This window comes from Gekko japonicus, unplaced genomic scaffold, assembly GCF_001447785.1.
Source record: "Gekko japonicus isolate JY-2015 unplaced genomic scaffold, Gekko_japonicus_V1.1 scaffold700, whole genome shotgun sequence".
Lineage (NCBI taxonomy): Eukaryota > Metazoa > Chordata > Lepidosauria > Squamata > Gekkonidae > Gekko > Gekko japonicus.
Genome location: NW_015163109.1, coordinates 409,874 through 421,285, shown reverse-complemented (window position 1 = coordinate 421,285; position 11,412 = coordinate 409,874).

The following is an 11,412-nucleotide window of genomic DNA, read 5'->3' as shown; positions in this document are numbered from 1 at the left end:
GCAATGCTCTGCTTTTGGGGCAAACTCTATGGTAAAAATGGCCTCAAACCATAGAGTGTTGCCCAAAAAGTACGCCACCTCCTGACATCTCTGACACACTGATGTCACTTCCGGGTGACGTCAGTGCATTGTGCAGTTTTGGGGGTGGGGAGATTTTCCTCTTGCCAGCCAGCTGGCAGGTGGCAGGCAGGAGCCCATGAAAGGGGGAGATCACCTGCCTCCACCTCAGGAATGGGAACCCCAGTGATGTCAGGGGGTGTGGCCTTATGACACACTTCCGGTGATGTCAGGGGGTGTGGTAGATGCTAATGAGTTATGCTAATGAGTTCCCCTAGCTCTTTTTCTATGAAATGACCCCTGGGTACAATGCCACAGAGTCCACCCTCCACAGCATCCATTTTCTCCAGGCGAACTGATCTCTGCAGTCTGGAGGTGACCCTGGAGGCTGGCATCCCTAGAATATCTGTATTAGGGCTAGTACGGTTTAATTTATTCATCAATGATCTGGAACTAGGGCTACTATAGTGGCCACGTTTGTAGATGACACCAAATTATTCAGGATGGTGAAAACCAAGGCTGACTGTGAAGAGCAGTATGTACATGAGGCTGCATTTTAAAAAAAAACCCTCCCACGTTATTGCATCCCCTGCAACCCTTGCACGAGTTACCAGGTACTGGCAACCACTGTTCCCTCTAAGCTGAGTTAGTGTGAGTGAGCTCACGGTTTTTTCGCCTCCAGCTCACACATTTTTGTCTTACCTCAGGAAGGATGGCTCCAGAGCAAACTCATTTATGCAGGAGCCAAATCGCTCGCTCACAACTTTAATGCCAGTAGCTCACAAAGTAGAATTTTTGCTCGCAAGACTCCACCGCTTAGACGGAGCATTGCTGGCAGCCCTAGCTGACAATGACAAATGTGGTTCTACTTTCTTCGTGTGGCAATTCTGACATAGCAACACACTCCAACTTTTAAAAAATGCAACAAATACAATGGAGCCACAGCAGAAAGGCAAAAGTACATGACTAAGTTCAGTCACTGAAAAGGACTTCAGGTAGTTGAGAAATCAGGTGCTACTCATAAAGCCTGTTTGTCAACTGTACTACAGGAATTGACCAGCATGGAAATGTTAAAAAGACTCATCTATGAAGTGTCCCTTTGATAATGTGCTTTCTCTGTTGTGGCCTCCACCTTATGGACTTGCCTGCCAGAGGAGGTCAGGAAAGCTCCCACTCTCGTGGCTTTCTGCAAACTATGGAGAACTGAATTATTTGAGAAGACTTTTCTGCACAGATAGTAGGGTTACACTATACAAAATGGCTGTTTTAGTTATTTTTGATTTTTTTAGCTGCCACTCACCTGAAGGTCTCATGGCGACTTACAGCATTAAAACCAATGCAGTAAAAACAACATTAAAAGTATTAAATATTAACATTAAAATATTAAAATAAGTGGCTATCACCATACCACTATTAAAACAGCCAAAATATAGTTACCTTCCAAAGGCCAACCTAAACGATTCAGCTTTGCATGCTCTGCAGAAACTAAACAAGTCTGGCAGGGCATGAGTGTCATCCAAGAATGCATTCCACACAGTAGGGGCCACAACTGACAAGGCCCTTCCCCTAACTGAGCCATCCTGGGGCCAGGCACCTGCAAGAGGCCCCTAGACTGACTGAAGGGAGTGCGGGGGATTGTAATGGGAGAGGTGGTCCTGTAGGTATGAAGGTTCCGGACCATTAAGGGCTTTAAAGTTTAACACCAATGCTTTGAATTGTATCCGGAGATTAACTGGTACCAGGTGCAGCTGCCACAGAGTTAGAGTAATATGAACTGACCATGATATTCCAGTCAGATGACCATGATGTTCCAGTCAGTAACCTGGCTGCTGCATTCTGGACCACCAACAGTTTCCAAAGTGTTTTCAAGGGTAGCCCTACATAGAGCGAATTGCAGTAGTCCAATCGGGAGGTGATGGTTGCATGGATCAATGTGGCAAGGTCTGACCCAGATAAACAGCTTTCCCAGCCACATGACCTCTGTCTTGGATAGATTCAGCCAGCTCCTCCTTAACCATTGGACAACCGCATCCAGGCACTGGGATAGCGCTGAGAGCCCTGCCACCGGTTGCTTATCCAGCAGGAGGAAGAGCTGAGTGTCATCAGCATATTGATGGCACCCAACTCCAGACCACTTGGTGATCTCGGCAAGAAGGTAAATATAAGTGTTAAATAACATCGAATCCTGTGGGACTCCACAATTCAGGTCTTGTTGGGAAGACCTCTTCTCCCCGATAGCAACCCTCTGACAGCATCCCTGGAGGAACGAGGAGAACGAGCTAAGGACAGTGCCCCAGGGAGGCAAGATTTCAGGTTCACAAACTTAATTGGATAATTAAAATTGATTAGAGACTGTGGTCTATACCGATCTGTATTGCTTACTGTAAGTAGGCTCCGATTATGTAATTTTTACGTAATGCTAACCTTCATTCCTGTCTTTCAGATTTCTGGTTGGTTCCCAGGCTTCTACAATCCTAATGCATTGTTTATTGAATGTCCCGTATAGTGACTTACTCTGTGTAATACGACCTAAGGACCTGAGAGAAAGGTGGACTACAAATAATATAAGTAAATATATAGAGAAGAGTCCCTGCCAGTGAATCAACTCTTAAGGTTACCTGAGACAAGTTTTTTTTTGCAGTGGAACAGCTTCCTGCAGGACAGTGGCCAGATTTCCGCTTTGTTTTGTTGGTTCTCTGAAGCTTGTGCAAATCATATTGTTTTGCTGTTTTAATGTTTTTCCACAATAGGCTTATTGGCTCGGATAAAATGACTCCCTTCCAAGGAGATTTTTTTTTATATCAGTAGAAGTGTTTTTCCACCCAGAAAAAATCTTAGCAGAAGGGAGTCATTGGCTGTTCCCCCTCCATGTTACTTTGGGTTGTTGCATGATGTTTTGAACTTAGGCAATTAATAATGCTATAAAATAAAATTAGGTGTCACTCACCATTCTAGAAAATAAGCCTGCTTCCCAACTTTTTTGAGTATTGCAAATAGGTATCTGCAGGACAAAGAACAGATGTGATTCAAAGAGCCATTTCATGAACACCCCAGAGGCCCTTTTTTGCCAACGCTGTAACTATGAACTACTTTCAGTCCCAAGATCAGCAGTTAAGAGCTAACCCTGAATTACAGTATAAGAGTCAAAGGATAGGACTCATTTAGAGTTCACAGTAGCCAATTAACATCTTACCCTTTGGGGCTCATGCCACTACCTGCTGAAGTTTTTCTTAGTTTGAAGGCTCTTTTGCTTAAGAATAAGAGGTAAGGAGGAGCTGTGGTGGCTCAAGTGGTTAAGGCACAGAACTGCAGGCTGTGGAAGGTCGGTAGTTTAGCAGTTCGAGACCCGAGTTGCCGCATGACGGAGTGAGCTCCCGTCTCTAGTTCCAGCTCCTGCCAACCTAGTAGTTCGAAAGCAAGAAATTGCAAGTAGATAAATAGGTACCACTTCGTTGAGAAGGTAACAGCATTCCGTGCGCCTCGGTGTTTAGTCATGCCGGCCACATGACCACGGAAAAGTCTTCGGACAGTGCTGCCTCTCCGGCTTTGAAACGGAGATGAGCACCGCAACCCTAGAGTCGGACTCGACTAGCTTTTGAGCAAGGGAACCTTTACCTTTACTTAAGAGGTAAGGAAACCATCATGCTTCACTTTTAAAGGGGGGTAGGGTTATGATGATGGGATTTGTGGGGGGATCAATAAATTACGAAACACCGGGTCAGATCCCACCTAAATTCCATGCATGGAAGTGCAACATCCATGCCTCTGCCCTCCCACTGCAGCCTGAAATGTACCCCAAATGTTGCTTCTGGGAGGGAATGGGGGACCACCAAAGGTTCCCCCCCTTTCCCATAACATCCAACCCATTAGTAAATCTTATATATCCTCATTTAACATATTTAAAGAATGCCACATTTATGGTTTTTAAAAACAAAAATTAAAAACTGAAGTGTTAGTCAGAGAGAAAACAATAGAAAGTTAAAGATGAAAAAGCTTACCCTTTGTTAAAGGAGTTAGAAATAACAAACAAATCTTTAAAATGGGTTAGAGTTTGAGGGAGGGGCTGTGGCTCAGTAGCAGAGCAACTGTTTGGCAAGCAGAAGGTCTCAGGTTCAAACCCTGGCACTTCATAAAAAGGATCTGGTAGCAGGTGATACAGAAAACCTCTGCTTGAGAACCACGATAAGGCAGCTGGATGTGTATTATTCTCAAAATATAGCAAGCCATTTTGGAAAACAGCCCCACAATCCAATTTTCTATAATAACTTGGATATTTTCCTCTAGTTTTTGTGTGTAGGAAACTGAAAAGGTTTGTGTGAGTGAAATGACTGGATCGTCTATGCTCTAGCTTAATCACAGAGCTCGGTTTGCTCTAAATTAGGGCCAGGACTGCCAATTTTTCATGTGAAGTATACTGGTTCCCTAGATGGAACCAAGAGGCAGAGCCAGGGGAGAAACAGGTGGACCGGGCAAAACTTGAACTAATCTGGAGAGTCATGGGATGGAACCTTGAAGAATCTGATTTTTCAGACAGCAGCATTGACTATCTTGACAGAAAACTGTTTTAATTAGGCAACTCTGTAGTGAGCCCTGAAACAGGGAATAGATGGAGAGCACATAAAGTAGGAACCTTGCTGAAGCTCAGCTCATCTGGATCTGGTCAGTGGTTTTGATCCAGCTGTGGCTTGAAGGATTTCTGACATACAAAGCTTGATTTTCTTGCTTCCCCTCTCCTGCTGTGGCTGAAATGCTGCTTCTGAGAATAAGGAACCCTTAAGAACAGAATTTTGAGCTGCAGAAGGAAGGGAGAGGTGAGACAGCAGGAACTTTAAGCCTCCTTAAATTCCATAATTGAAGGGAGATGGGGGGTCTAAATGTTTGAGGCAATTTTAGGCATAGCTGTCAAGATATACCCATGAGGGAAGGTATGAGATGAGAGAAGATGTGGGCTGGAACTATGAGGTATGAAGGGAGGGGCTGTAGCTCAATGGTACAGCACAATTGTTGCACGCAGAAGGTCCAGACCCTTGTTACCTCAAGTTAAAACCATCTCACATGTTAGGAAAGACCATTCTCCACTTGAGACAGCTGCTGCTAGTCAGGAGAATGGTGCACTGAATGAACCAGACTTGACATAAGGCAACTTCATGCAACTATACATTCCATATTCATCAGTGCACCATAATATTCCATATCCATCAGTGTCCTCCTTAAAATGTCACTTTGCAGTGGGCATCTTGAAGAAAGCCTTGCCACCGGTAAAGAACACGGTGGCCATTTTGATTATCCTGAGATCAAGTGGGCACATTCCTGTTATATCTGAATTTATGTTTTTGTATGTCAGTTCAGGTAGAGGCAACTCACAAAATAACTAGAGCTGTAAAAATGACAGATGGAAAATGCGGTTAGGGACCCAGAATGTTCAGGGGACACACACAAGTAAACCAAGCCTCAACTTTTCAAAAATTAGTGGCAAATCAACAGGACAAAGTATGAAACAGTTGCATTTTCATGCTCGACTTAAGACTTAGCGCCAAGTGAATGCGACTCAATTCGATCATGTACATCCCACTAGAAAGCTTGGATTCTGTGCTCAGTATCACATCCAGCAGGTGTATGCATTCCTTCAGAAACGCAGCATAACCAAGCCCTGATCATGAACAACAAAACAGTTGATTGTATTCATCAAGACCAGTCACAGTATTATAAAGGAATATATTTTTAAACATTCAACTATGTAGAATTTGACATAATTCACAAATGTTGATGAAAAATAATTGTTGTTATATATACTTACTTTCTTATAATAAAAGTTATTCTAAAATAAAACCCATATTATCAAGCAATTATCCTGATCTCGGCACAAATCTGCAATCCCTGATGACTCATAACCAACCTCACGCTTCCCCTTTGCAATGGCTCCTTCATGCACTATAACGGATGTTGCTTCAGTGTGGCATTGAGCAAGCTATTGGTGTGCCACTGCTAGCAGAGTTGTTCCCACAGGGTGGGTGGGAGCAGCTGTGGGAAAGGAAAACAGGCTGACAAATTAAGAAATCCAGATTTTTACCCAAGGCTGTGGGGGTTCAGAGTTCCTGGCTCAGTTAGGAAAGTAAGGGACCTGCGAGTGGAACCTCCAGTGCTGTAGTGTGGTTTTAAAAAGTGAGTCAAGTTTGCACTGCAAGACGGCAGAAGTTTGGAAATCCAGCGGTGATTAATCTTGACACTTTCAGGAGTTACAAATAATATGCAAAGGCATGTGTAGATAAGCACACATGCTAAATCACTTTTGTATGCTGAAGAAATTTCTAGACCAAGAATTCTATGAACCGAATGCACTTACAAACACTGACATTATTATTCGTGCCTTGCTTGCTCCCCAAAGCACTGGGTATCTTTGCCTTTCCTTTCCCTCCCTCAGTTGTGTCTACAGCATCAGTGAGATGTAGACTGTATTTCAGAGGCCTATCTTTTTTTGTAACCTTACAGGGAATATTAATCGTAAAGACTGCTGTACATACTTAGGAACCCTTCTGATGTTACCTCAGTAGCGTGGGCAGTATTGTACCGTACATCTTCCCCGTATTTCTCCACTAATCCCGGGTCAAATGGGAAGAGGTAGCAATTGGGCTCTTTCCCATGACAATCTTGTATTTTCTGTAAGGGGTCAACAACCTCACATAATCCTGGAGTTTGCTGCTTTACTGGAGCACTGTGGGAAGGAGGCACCAAATGGCCACCTGCATACTGCTGAGAAATTTCACCTGCATACTGCTGAGAAATTCCAGAAGAGCTTTTAGGGGATCAGATGCATAGACAATTGGGCTGGCTGTTAGCTCTGAGAGTGAGGCTGTTAGCTCTATGTGCTTGAGCCAAGGTATGTAAATGAGGAAAACCCTTCCTTATGCTACATTTCCTTTCATACTGAGCTTAAAATCCCATGTGGGGAAATAAGAGAACAAAAGGAAGGAGGGAAGTTCAAAAATAGAGTTCACATTAAAGATCATCCATTAGAAATAACCTTTCAAACTACATCCAGTATACTATTTTTAAGTCTAAAATTGTTCTGGGAGTATGCCATGACCAATTAATGCTTTCAGCACTAGGAAACAAAAATATCCCATACAGATAATCAGCATGATATTAGAAATGCTGGTCTCCACAGCATACACTTTGCTTGTATATGAAAATGAAAAGAGGAAGACTGAAATTCTAGGTTTTCCACCTTCCTGGTGTTCAAGGAGTACTTGATATCCAGACACACCATATAAAAGTAACTTCTGATATAGCTGAGCAGTGTGATAGAACTCAGCCATAAGTATGGCACCTTCTCTGCTGGAAGCAGCACCACTTCTGCAGACAAAGATAAAGGCTTAGCATATAGCAGAGTAGACTGGGAAGTTTGTTGTTCAGTTGCACAGTAGAGTCTGACTCTTCACGACCCCATGGACCACATCACGCCAGGCCCACCTGTCTTCCGTCGTGCTCCGGAGTTTGCTTAATTTCATGCTTGTTGCATTGATAACCATCTCATCCTTTGCCGTTCCCTTCTTCTTTGACCTTCAATCGTTCCCAGCATCAGGGTCTTCTCCAGTGAGTGCTCCCTTCTCATTTGGTGGCCAGAGTATTTGAGCTTCAGCTTCAGTATCTGGCCTTCCAGGGAACAGTCAGGGTTGATTTCTTTTAGGATTGACTGATTTGATCTTCTTGCAGTCCAAGGGACTCTCAAGAGTCTTCTCCAGCACCATAATCCAGCTCCATATCTACATTATGAAGTGAAACTCCTCTAAAGCCATTCTGCCTATCACAGCTTTGCCAAAAGAACTCATAGGAATTGCTAAAGTAATGGAAATATAAATACCACCAAATGCTGCAATTCTCAGCATATCACCATGAGGGGCTATGACAGTTAAATCGGCATGAAAGCAGTTTATATTTTTAGTTTCTGCGTACAGGCAGTATCAGAAGTGCAATGTAGTCTGCTATCTAACGCACATTGCCATTTGTGAAGCTTCGGGTCCTATAACAAGTAGCTTCAACCAGCATTGTTCCCTAGGACATTTAAAAAAAACAACAATCAGGGGTTGAGCAGAATTTTATGTCTGAATACACAGAACTCTGTAGCTTCAACCAGCATTGTTCCCTAGGACGTTTAAAAAAAAGAACAACAATCAGGGGTTGAGTAGAATTTTATGTCTGAATACACAGAACTCCTGAATACCTGAAATTAGAAAGCTTAGCCTCCAATATAAGAGGTTGAAGAACTCTGTTACATCATGCTTGCTGGCCCTAGACCATAAGAACATAAGAGAAGTCATGTTGGATCAGGCCAATGTCCCATCCACACTGGCCAAAAACCAGGTGCCATCACAAGGTCCACCAATGGGGCCAGAAGCCCTCCCACTATTGCCCCCTCAGCACCAAGAATACAGGGCATCACTGCCCCAGACGTAGTATTTCATTAATACATTGTGGCTAATAGCCACTCAGGGACCTCTGCTTCATATGTTTATCCATCCCCCTATACTTGTAGCCACCATCACTTCTTGTGGCAGTGAATTCCATGTGTTAATTATTCTGGGTGAAGAAGTACCTCTTTTATGTTCTAAGCCTACTACTCATTAATTTCACTGAATGCCCATGAGTTCTTGTATTGTGAGAAAGGGAGAAAAGTACTTCTCTGTCTCACACATAATTTTGTAAACCTCTATCATATCACCCCTCAGTCGTCGTTTCTCCCAGCAAAAAAAGCCCTAACTGCTTTAACCTTTCTTCATAGGTAAAGTGTTCCATCTCCTTAGTCATTTCAGTTACCCTTTTCTGCATCTTTTCCATAGATCTATACAGCCGTGTTATGATGCAGGTGGATTTGTTTTCAATCCCCAGCATAGCATTTGCCTTTTTTATTGCAGTCACATACTGAGTCGACATATTCAGTGAGTTATCTACCATGACTCCAAGATCTCTTTCCTGGTCAGTTACTGTCAGTGTGGACCCCACGAACATATATTTATATTTAGGATTTTTGGCTTCAATGTGCATCATCTTGCACTTGTCCACGTTGAACCTCATTTGCCAAATTGACACCCACTCGCCAACCTCGACAGATCCCTCTTGGAGCGCCTCACACAATCCACGCTATTTCTCACTGCCCTGAACAAATCAGTATCATCTGCAAACCTAGCCACTTCACTGCTTACTCCCGACTCCAAATCACTAATGTACAAGTTAAAAAAGCACTGGACCTAGTACCGAGCCCTGCGGTACCACACTGCTTACAACCTTCCACTGTGCCCATTTATACTCCCCCCGTTTCCTATTAAGTAACCAGTTTTTAATCCACAAAGGATTTTTCCTCTTAATTCCATGACTGCTGAATTTATTTGGAGCCTTAGATGAGGAATTTTATCAAAAGCTTTCTGGAAGTCTAGGTAAACAATATCTGCTAGGTCACCCGTCGACATGTTTGTTCATCCCCCCCCCAAAAAAAAGCTTGAAAAGGTTAGTGAGACAAGATCTGCCCTTAGAGAAGCCATGATGATCCTTTCTCAATAGCTTTTGTTCATCAATGTGCCTACTAATTCTATCTTTAATAACAGATTCCACCAACTTGCCCAGTATCAACATTAGACTGACTGGCCTGTAAAAGCAGATCCTTCACCCACCCAAAAATCTTGCAGGGGAAGTAAGGAGCCACGATCCTTATGGTGCTGAGCAGCATTCAACTGAACCCTAGCTGTTGTGTGGCATTTTGGGGGGGGAGAGGTGTTACTGGGGTTCGACACCTTTTGGCAAAATTCCATTCAGGAAATAAGGTGCCAAAAACAGCCACTCTCCTTTGCTTGAGATGCACATACATCCCATTGAAAGCAAACACCAGCATCTATGGTTGGTTGCACATCCTATTGAAAGTAATGGACAGCTACCATAGCTAGATATTCTGAGGAAAACAACTGAGGACCTGTGAAGAACCCAGAGAGAAGAAGAAATCCCCCCATCATACCTGCTTCCTCCCGCTGCTTCATTGTGTCAACCCACTGACTCTCTCCCATCTTTCATCTTCTCCTCCGCCTTTCCTTCCCCATCTGCTGCATCACTGCTGGCTGCTCCATTGACCATTACCTGGAGTGCTGCCACTCTCTTTCTCACTTCTCTGGCCTCATCCTCCCTTCCCTTCTTCCTCACTTGCACACCTGCCCACCAGGTGACCTCCTTCTTCCTCCATATCTGTAAAGCTGCCACTGCTGGTCTTCCTCCCTTGTCAGCCAGTCTCCTCTCTTCACTGTTGAGTCAGCTGCTTGCCTGTTCATGCTACCACTGCCCTTCCCCATCTCCAAGGTTCCCTCCCTCTCCTCACACAGCAGTAGCAGCGGTTCTTCCACTCACCATGCCACCACCTCAGAGCTGGGGCAGCAATGGCAACTCCGTTCTTCACTCGTGCCTGCCTGCCCACCAAGGAGAGACACTGATGGTGGGGTTGGCATCAGTGTCTGAACTAGTAACCTAGCTGTGTCCAAGGACGCTGTTACGCCCATCTGGCTCCTTGTTCTCCCTTCCCTGCTCTGTATATGTTGTTTCTGATTTAACCACCATCCACTGGGGGAGGGTATTTATTTTTCTGCAAAACTTGGGAGTTCCCCTAGTCCTGCAGAAAAATGCTGTGTGTCTCTATATGGCCCTCATCCACAGATTTAAGTATCCACAGATGGGTCCATGTTGAGAATTAGATATACTGGTATTTCCTGGGGGGGAAGTCTTACTTGGAAGGTTAACCTTCTTTCAGTCCTATTACTGCCATTGTTTCCCATAATCTGCTGCTGCCTGGATGCCATTTTTTAAACTAATTCCTGAGTCTCTTCATAAGCAATGCTATCAAACTGGGGATCAAGCTACAAACAGGTACCACAAACGTTGCGAACGTAGTCAGAGAAGAAATTTCACAGATGCCAGTTTACACACGTTCCTCTCTCTGCAAGTGAAAATACGAAACACGGAAACTTTGCTACATGCCCAGAAGCTACGTAAAGGGCAGCTCCTCCCACCAAAGGAAAATGTCACTCCTAGTGGAACATATCTGTAGGATTCAATGGAAACTATTCAACTGATTTTCTAATGTGACTAGCTTTAATTCCAGCATGAAATAACTTAATTTTCAAAATCACATAAAACCTGAATCAGATTTTTGCTCACCAGCACTACAAAATTGCCAGCTGCCTGTACAGCTCATGCTACGTGCTCTACACTTTGGCCATCTGTGCAGCACACACCACCAACTGCCCTGCTAAGATCTACAAGTAACGTGAGCATCCAACATCCATTATGCTGCAGTTTGCAGGGTTTACCTACTGCCATCAA